Below are 9,953 nucleotides of genomic sequence, written 5' to 3' on the forward strand. Positions count from 1 at the left end.
CCGTAGTGACTTGCGGCACCTGAAACATCGTTTCATGATACCGTGTAGAAGCTCGTCATCATTGTCGATTGGTCATTTAACCTCCCGACAGGTTTATGGGATGGACAGAAAACTGGGCGCGTGCATGGGGCCGGGCTTGTGATTTTCTCGCAGGGACGGGTTTGGGCAAGCAAAACCTGGTGGGTTTTGTCCCCATTTCCATCTTGACCCATGGCCCTTTAGTCATGAACTTTGCTAATCAGGAGTAACATGGGTGTAGAGTTAGATTTATTTATGAACAATACTTCCCCTGCAAACAAGCAACAAATGCCAGGTTCAGCAACATTTTACCTAGTTTATTTTTAACAAAAGATTATTCACAGTGATGAAGCACGCATGCCGCTGCCATTGTCAACAAAGAAAACAGCAAGAAAAGCAGGTAAAAAAAATCTGGATGCAGGAAGCGGCTAAGATTATATTGGTGACAAGTGCAGTGTGCTTTCCCTTGAGATATGCTAATAGCTAGGGCTAGTTTATCACTCCACCTAACCTTGGGGTATGAAAGGAACTAAGATTATATTCATCCATGTGTAGGAAGGTAGGGCATGAAACATAAAGCGTGGAACAATCGCTGATAGTACCATGGAATCCAAAACAACCTTGGATAGTACTCCCTCCGTCCCAAAATATAAGAACGTTTTTACCACTAGCATAGTGTCAAAAACGTTCTTATATTCTCAGAGGGAGTACATAGGTAAAGTCGCCGGAATGCGCGCGCCAGAGGTCCCCATTTGGACTTGGATTTGGATTTGTTGTAGTTGGACGGCGGCGAGGAATTGGATGGATCTGGGAAAGGAACGCCCACAGCCCATAAGCCCATTTGCCTGTCATTAACTTGTACTGTATTTTATTTTTTGTTGTGAAATTTGCGCAAATGCTAAATCTCACTTATTGTGAGTAGAGGTTAATAAAAGAAGCCAATTTGAACAGGATCGCCCGTGCATATATAGTAGTGAAACAGACATATGTCATGACGATTCACAAGAGAGAAAAGATCATCAACAAAGAAAACAGCAAGAAAAGAAGGTAAAGTAAAAACGACCTGAAGCGCTAAGCTGACAAGAGTGTTGACTGCTATGCTACTTTGTAGTAATAACCCTCCTATGTGAAAGAAATCCATGCTATGCTATACGGCGTAGAGCAGAGCCCTCGTCCATCTATAGATCAGAAATTCATGCTACATATGGATCTCTGTCCGGCAAAATTCAGCCAAGTTGAGAAAAGATCACCGCCTTGATAACAAGTTGAGTGCTACAGCCCACAGCATATATAAACCGACAAGTTGCAGTCTGAGCCGTCCGTCGTCCATTACAAGAAGACTTGCGAAACGTTGTGAGAGCTGCGCTCAAGTGTCGGATTTTTCACAAAGTTCAGTTCAGTTCAGTTCCTGACAGGCATGCACTAGTCATCTCTGTCAACCTCTACCTACAATCACTCTGCAGTTTTTTTTTTCGAAAAGGGGGTTTACCCCAGCCTCTGCATCAGAAAGATGCATACGGCTCAACTCTTCCATCCAGGTGAATGCCAAATCTGTTGACCTTCCACAATACTACTGGCATCTGCCCACCCCGCATTGCTCCTCTCTCAAGGGAACTTCATTTCTAACAGCTGCTGCAACCGAATCCAAATGAGTGAATAATCTAGATAGATTTTTCACTTTCCATGCAGAGTACAATTCACATGCCTCCCTCACAAATCATAAGGGAATTTCAAAAGAAGAAAGAGAGACAAAGCTAGAGTGCAAACAAACGCATTAACAGCTGTGCTGATTTACCTCTAGATTCAATCAAGTGCTTGGCCAGTATGTCCCTCACCATGCCGGCGTCCTTGTCCTCTAGTGACCTATTCAAGATCGATGTGTCGGTGTTATGATTGAAGATATTGGACAATAGCTCCTGCCCACAAACAAGACTCACTCACTGCCATTATATTATATATGTTCACAAGCAAGCAATTGAAACAAAATCAAATTAAACTCTTTCGTCTCCATGTAGCTACATTACTACTAATTGTTCTCTCAACTTCATAAAAGCTTTCTTGTTGCCAATAGTATGAATTACACAATACTTGTCTTTTGTCCGGACACAGGACAACCTACTGCCTGCCGGGGCCTGCACTGCATTTATTTTCACACATGCAATTCAATGGTATAGGCCTGCACTGCATTGTCACTTGCTGGCTAGTCTCGCTTCCACCTGCTCACAACAAGGTAGATTTGAACTAGATGAGACTTGAGCTTGGTTTATTATTAAGTTTCTCATGGTACACAGTACTAGTGTAGAGTTATCTGTTAGTAACTTCATTGTCCAATTCATGCAATTGTGTATTGCTAATAGGCACCAGTCAATCAGCTTCCTTCCGAGTGAGTTAACGGTATGACAACAAACTGCTGCCACTGCGGAGAAATAAAGAATGGTACCAAACTGATTCAGTGGAGAGGGCGATCTGATATGGTCTCACCTTTCTAGCTAGCCATCATGCATGCACTTTCTCCTTTCCTCGATCTGCCATTTGTCATTGGCGTGCTTCTTCTTCCTTGTTTCCATCTCCAGAACAAATTGCAACTGCTGCCACTGCTTCTTCTTCCTCCTCTGCAGCCATTGTGTGAACTGAAGTCCAAACAGATGAAATTAACATGGAATCAATAGGAGGAAACAAATAAACCAAATATAAATAGCACACTAAGAGTTGTGTTGATTTAACACACTAAGACTAAGAGTTGTGTTATTTTACCTTCAGATCCGATCAAGTGCTGGGACAGTGCATCCCTCACCCTGACAGCATCCTCATCTGCTAACTTCCATGCTTTCTCGGCATAAATGTCCTCCTGACCGCTCGGCATGCTTGCACCCTCGTCCCCTTCCAAGTCTATCACTATGTTATGCAACATGCAGCACGCGCCGACTATCCGGTTCATCACACGTCTGTTATTTGGATGCCACCCTTCTCCCTGCAGCCACTTCCATGTGTCTTTCAACCTTGTCAACGACCTCCCCGCGACGGCTGTAGCTGCAGAGTGTCTCCTGTTAAACTCGACTTTGGACTCTGAGAGTGAGAGGCCATTTTCTAACTGGTAACGTGTGAGGAGCCATGGACGAAGAGGGTATCCTGCATCACCAATGATGTATTCCCCGACCTCCGAGCCATCTGATAACTTCACCTTACCGCCATTCAGCCAAGCATATTTCTCAATGCTCTCCAAGAGATCACCGCCAAACCAAAACTCCATTAACCTCATATCTGAATCAACGATGGCTTGCATTAGCACAACGTCATTCTCCTCATGGTCAGGGTTTTGTGATCCAAACGTGATGTGATATGTATGTACAACGCCACAACAGTTTGGCAGGCCGTGGATCTTGTCAAACTTGTGTTTGATCTTCTCCATTTTAGTGGAGCCAGGCCAGCTGCAGTGGTGCATTGCTCGGTCACACATAGCCTCAACAAACACCTGAGTTACCAGCGAGACGGTTGACTCATTCACACCAAGAGAGGATCCTACGGTAACTGGAGAGTCACCAGAGTTCAATACCCTCAGAGCGACAGCAACTCTGTCTTGCAAAGACAACACTCTCCCATCGACAAAGGTGGGCTCCCTTGCCGTCATATCTTCAAAAAATGGGATCCTCACCAAGCTGCAGACGTAACTCAAGGTACTTCTTCTCACTTTGTACAGAGAGTCAAATCCCTGTGCATCCACCATAGAAGGTGATAAGGTTTCTGCATGGAAAGAAAAACACAAAATATGTTAAACTCGAGAAAACCTAGAAGAACAAGAAGACAAATACTCAGCAACATGCACTAGGAATATGTCCGGTCATCATGCAGTATATATGGACGAAAAGCAGGAGATAAAATCAAACGACCTTATAAACGGGCAGATCAGAGTGTTCAAACAAATTAAGACAAAGCTTTTACGTATGTTTGATTATCTGTACCTTCAAATATGGTAGAGTTGCTAATATTTGAATCCAACTTGCAGTTGTCTCCTCTCATGTACAAAACGTACCATTTTCTTTGGTTGTCTCCATCACCGGCATATGCCTTGACATGCTCCATATGGCTGAACTTGTCCCACTCCGTGCCAGATTGTCCCGCGGCTACCGCAGAGAGCAACCATAGCCTGCAGAATAACTGCAAATGCCTTGCCTTTATGTCTCGCATGTATTCTGGGAGTTTTTCCATGGTGTAATCCTTCACGACCAGCCTCTCGAGTGAAGCTATATGCTCCAGCACCTTCAACTTTGGGCAGTTGTAAATGGTAAGCTTCTGCAGATTGGGGAGATTGGTGATCCTCTCCAGGTCAGGGCAATCATTCACGAAAAGCTCAACAACAGAAGGAAAGCTCTCAATGTTGCTGAGCTGCTTGATATGTAGTAGACTTAACATTTTCAAAGAGCTTGCATTGGAGGCAAGGCCTGGAGGAACATGCCTCAGTCTGCATTTACTGAGCACAAGTTCCTCCAAACGACGCATGGCTTGTACTTGCTCCTCCCACTCCCACTCCCCCCATTCCACCATGTCGAACAATCTCAATGTGTTTAACCTTGGAAATGAAGCTGTTGTCGCCTGCACGAATCCGGTCCCCACATGTTTGATGCATGGAGCACGAGAGACCTGTAGGAACTGCAAATTGGGGAGCTGGCATAACCCATTGGGAAGTTGTGTGCAACAAGCCAGGTCAGAAAACCCTATAAACTTCAAGTTGTTGAAGGGCACCATCGATGTTGACAGCATCCAAATCGGGAGTTGCTGGCCAAAATACCCCATCATTTCAAGATATTCTATACTAGGTGGAGGGCAGAGCTCATCAAACACCTTCTCGATTCGTCGCTGCTCTTCCTCAGAGACACCTTCTTTCTCTTTGACCAACCCATCATCTCCCAGTCTGCTGGTGCAATTCAATAACAGTTCATTAAGATGAATCTTCTCAGCAAGCCTAGCATTAGCAGCAAATGAGGCAGCAGATACATTCTCCAATTAATGTAAACTGAGAAGTCTGAGTTGGGAAAGAGAACCCAACTCGTCCAAACTGCACCAATCACCATCCATGTGGCCTCGAAACCCAGTCAGTTTCCTCAGACTTGTCAGACAAAAGAGCCCTCTAGGTATCATACTTGTGTAGGGAAGCCCAAGAAACCTCAGCTGGCCAAGCTTCACAATGCTATCAGGAAGATTTACCAAATTTACACATTGGTCAAGTCTAAGGAATTGCAATAACTTCATCTTGCCAATGTTCTCTGGAAGTACAGATATATCAGTACTTATTAGCTCCAAATACCTCAGGTGCTTGAGTTGATGCAACGATTTAACCAATATAGTCACATCTACAGATTTTATATATAAAGTCCGTAAACTTGAAAAAGTAACCAATGAATCACCAGGCTTCATCTTGATCTGGGTAGTTGAGATTAATGTTCTCACTGATTGTTGCGCCCGTAGAGATTTCCAGTCAAGTTCATCTGATTGAGATCGGCTAGTTTCTATGGACAACCGAAGAAACTTTTGTGAACTGAGTTCACTAACAATATCATTGTCTCTGTCGTGAGCTATGAGTGCTTCATCTTTAGTCATATATTGAGCAAATGAGCGAACAACATCATGCATGCTGCAAACCCATAGATCATGAAAATATGATTTATCTGGCTCAATAAGATTCCTAGATACCAACTCCTTGTAGTAGTTTCTTCCTAATTCTTCTAAATTACTAGAGTGTCCATGAATAAATCCTTCGCTTATCCACATCGCAACAACTTGATCCAGACTAAAAGCCTTACTTTTAGGAAGAAGAGAGTAGTATAAAAAGCACTGCTTCAAGTAAGAAGGCATATATTCATAGCTTAAGTATACTGCATAGTTGAGCTCTTCAGGCATTTTAGTTGTTGACCATTCTGAATCATCCAAAACCTGCTGCCAGTCACAGCGTAGGCCCCCTCTTTCACGCAAGAGTCCTCCCATTACATTAACAGCAAGTGGTAAATAACCACATTTCTGTATAATTTTCAATCCAATATCCTTTAGCATATTGATGTGGTCTTCATCTTTCTCACTTGAGAGTACCTGTAAACATACAGTACATGGTCGATATAATTAATTAACTTGCAGTACATGCAGTACCAAGATACTCTAAGGCGCTCAAATTTACCCCCTAAGAGACCATAGGAATAGTTGATGTATCTGTCCATTTATTAAGGTATGTTTGAATATGTAAATATTCAAAGTACCGAAGTACTTGCCAAAAAAGAACTTTTATAGGATGTACCTACTTATCTTGATCCTTTCCCTTTTACAAAATGGAATGTATTGCTGGAAAAATATATTTGTTTGCTAATCTCTCATCACCACGACAGAAAGTTGTACTCCAAATTCAGCAGAAACCATACATGATACATTATGTTATTAGTTCCAAATTTTATGTTCACATGAAATAATCTTATGTTTCGGTCACCTTCTAGTCTAGTAAATATTTGTGTTATAATATTTTACTGTATTTGTAGGGGTTCACCACAATTGTTATTCTTCCTACTTAAAATATTTATCATTTATTATATATCCTATGGCCCTGCTCAATAGCTGCACCCTACATCCGAAGTTGAAAAATAAGGTTGAATTTTAGCAACAAATTATTCATTACATGAACATACAACCCATATATCTTCACTTGTAAAAAGATGCATATATTAGTTATCCAAATTTATAATTATTACTCAAGGTCGGCTAAACAAAATCTTAGTGTCTTGAACATGTGTCATGTAGGCATAAATAAAATATGAAAATCCAGATGACATTGTTATATACTTCCGTGTTTAGCACCTGCTTTGTTTATCAGTAAAAGCGCAAAGCTAATATTATCCTATACAAAATTATTGGCAACCTCTTACCTTCCAACAGGTAATAGTACATACAAGCTATTGAACGGTGATTGACTACTCAATTCATTAAGAAACATTAGTGTTTAATTGCATACTGACCTGCGTCTTGAGCAATAACCAAGCATCGTCGGGTGCTAATGTGTCGATGTGGTGGTATGGCCATATAGCTGACACCCCTCGGGCTACACCTTCATCTCTAGTGGTGATGAGGACACGGCTGCCTGGAGCAGCAGCATTGACTAACGGCGTTTTGAGCACATCCTCCCATGCTCTATAGTTCCAAACATCATCCATTATCAAGAAGGTCTTGTGGCCAATCAAGGCTTCCTTGAGGGTTCGTTGAAGCGTGGCCTTTGCATTTCCAACTGGCTGAGCGTCTCCTCTGACTTCAATGATGGCTCTTCTCAGCAGCTCAACCTCGCTAAAGTTCTGGTTGACGCTCAACCATATCTTTTTGCTGAAGTCACCTTGGATGGCCTCATCGTTGAAGACCTTCTGGGCGAGGGTGGTCTTGCCAATCCCACCAACACCTACGATAGCAACCACCATACTGTTGTTGCTGGCCTCATTTCCAGAGCGCGTGATCTGGGTAACCAGTGCTCTTGTGTCTTCCTCGATCTTGTCCCCAACCATACTGGACCGGTCGAGCTCCCCAGATGTCTCCCGGCTAGGATTACCCTGACGAGAGGCATGGGCATTGCTGCTATGACAACCCTCATAGGAGCCAAGATTGATGAAGTTGAAAGCAGCGCTCCGCTCCTTGATGGAGTCGAGCTTTTGGTTGAGCGCCTTGATGCGGGTGCCGATCTCACGAGCATGGAAGGGATTTCTCATGCAAAAGAGCAAGGGATTGCAACACCCTACATATGTGGAGGAAGACCCACGCTCCATGGCCTTGAGCTGGCAGAGGTCAAGGATGTCAGCAGCTTCGTACATGGCGCGCTTGAGCTGCCCCACCCAGACATTAACAGTCTCGTCGGTGATGTTTCTCCGATCGGCGTCGGCTAGGAAGTTCTTGAGGTCCTTAAGCTTGTCGCCCAACTTATCGATCTCACCGGAGACACCCAGCATTGTTCCCACCTCATCCTGTACCACCTGCTTGAGCAGATCAACCAAGTAGGATGAAAATGCATCCAACACCATCGCCATTGAGCTTGCTGGTCAAGTGAAATCTGAGAAGGAGAGATGAGGAAAACAAGCAAGAAGCAATTAACTAGGTGCAGTTCATCAAAATAAACAAAAAAGTTTGGCTAGGTGTGAATGAATAAAGAAATTAAACTTGGACTACTTGAGCAACCTTTTAGGGCTCTGATCGTCCTCCGGCGCAGCCTGTGAACCTACACCAGCCGCAGAATGCAGAGTAGCTGGCTGTAGCAGCAGGGAGAAGGCAAAAGGATGTGGATGGAAGGACCTTTGGTTTTCAGTGCGCTGTTGCTTTACTTTTAGGCAGCATATTCCATTCCTGGTGAAGAGCATAAATGTGGATGGAAGGATGCCAAGCCACCATAGCAGTTAAGATGGTATGGGGGCAAAAGTTGGCAGCTTGAGCATCCCATTCCCACCAGTGGAGAGAAGCAAAGTAAAGCATATCTCCTTCCCAACAGTGGAGAGAAGCGAAGCAAAGCAAAGCATTTCCCAACAGTGGGGAGAAGCAAGCAAAGCATCCCATTCACATTCCCACCGGCCAAGAGAAACAAAGGAAAGCATCCCATTCACATTACCATCGAGCACCATGTTCCGGGACAGGGAAAATGAGAATCTTATGGCCCATGGCACGTCTTTGATTAGCATATGGGAGGGATGGACTGGAGCAATTCGGTTTACGAGTTGAATGATGAAAACCGAGCCCAACACCGAAATGCTGTCAAGTAGAAACAGAGGCAGTTATAAATTTAACCGCCACAGATCTATAGTCCAGTGAATACCGACCATTTAAGCCGCAAAGGAGGCCTCCACTCTTGTTGCAGACACTGCAAGGCAGCACATCGTTCAATCTTTTTTTTAACCAGTCTCAAGTTAACTTGTGCAATAAAAGTTACACTACACTTGCCGTCTCAAGAGTCGCTTATTCCAGTCTCAAGAAGGACCAGACCCACCAAAACACAGCCATGTACGTACAGCAGGCATTATACGTACACAGCAAGACATAACAACAGAGACCATAAATGTTCAGGGTTATGTATGAAGCATGTTGAGTACTTGTGTTGCTTATTCAGAGTAAAAAATGGTACCCCCCAGAAAATTTAAACATGAGCTGCCCATTTAACAAGGGTACAGGAACAAACCATGAGCTATCGGCTAGGTCTATCAGATTAATTGCCTTCTGAATAAGTGAACAGTATTGATTACCATGCATTGATATCAGTGGCATATCACAAACACTAGGTTTTTATTTCGAGGATGAAAGAATGACTTTGATATCAGCTGCTAGCAGATCATGACACAACAAATCGTGCTATATAATAGTAATAATTACCGCAGTGAGACTTAATATGTACGTAATAGGAAAAATGATACCAAATTATGCAGTGAGGATGGTCTGATCTACTAGCTCTGCTTAATTATTTTACCGCAGTGAGTACGTAATAGGAAAAATGGTACCTTAGAGGCTACCTCCAACAATCCATCAAATCACTTGGCCCCACTTGTCATCTAAGGAAAGCCCAAGAAAAGGATGATTGGTTGGATAAATGTGGTCCTATTTAGTCTTTTTTTCTAAAAAAAAATCACTGGGTCCACCTTAGAGGCGAGTTGGAGTTTTCATACATTGTGAGTTTTTTCATTTGGTTAGAGGCAAGTCATGTGGATCATATTTTAAAGGCAGGTTGCCTCTACACACTGGTGATGCTCTTAGGCCCAGCTTGCAGTTGCTGAACTGTAGTATACTATACTAAACTTATTTTATAATAATTTGTTATGAAAAAAAAGTCGTGAAACCAATGATCTGGTTAGCCAAACAGAACAATTGACAAAAAAACTGATTGGAAAAACTGGATTGTCATAACCCACCTCAATCAGCCTGACCTAACTGCCTAAGCACAT

At 43.1% G+C, this 9,953-nt stretch overlaps 1 pseudogene; it reads right to left on the bottom strand.

The window, feature by feature from the left end:
* Positions 1–808: 808 nt before the first annotated feature.
* LOC109782972 (putative disease resistance protein RGA4) lies at positions 809–8,494 on the bottom strand (annotated as a pseudogene).
* Between the last annotated feature and the right edge of the window lie 1,459 nt (positions 8,495–9,953).

Source organism: Aegilops tauschii, chromosome 7 (assembly GCF_002575655.3).
Source record: "Aegilops tauschii subsp. strangulata cultivar AL8/78 chromosome 7, Aet v6.0, whole genome shotgun sequence".
NCBI lineage: Eukaryota > Viridiplantae > Streptophyta > Magnoliopsida > Poales > Poaceae > Aegilops > Aegilops tauschii.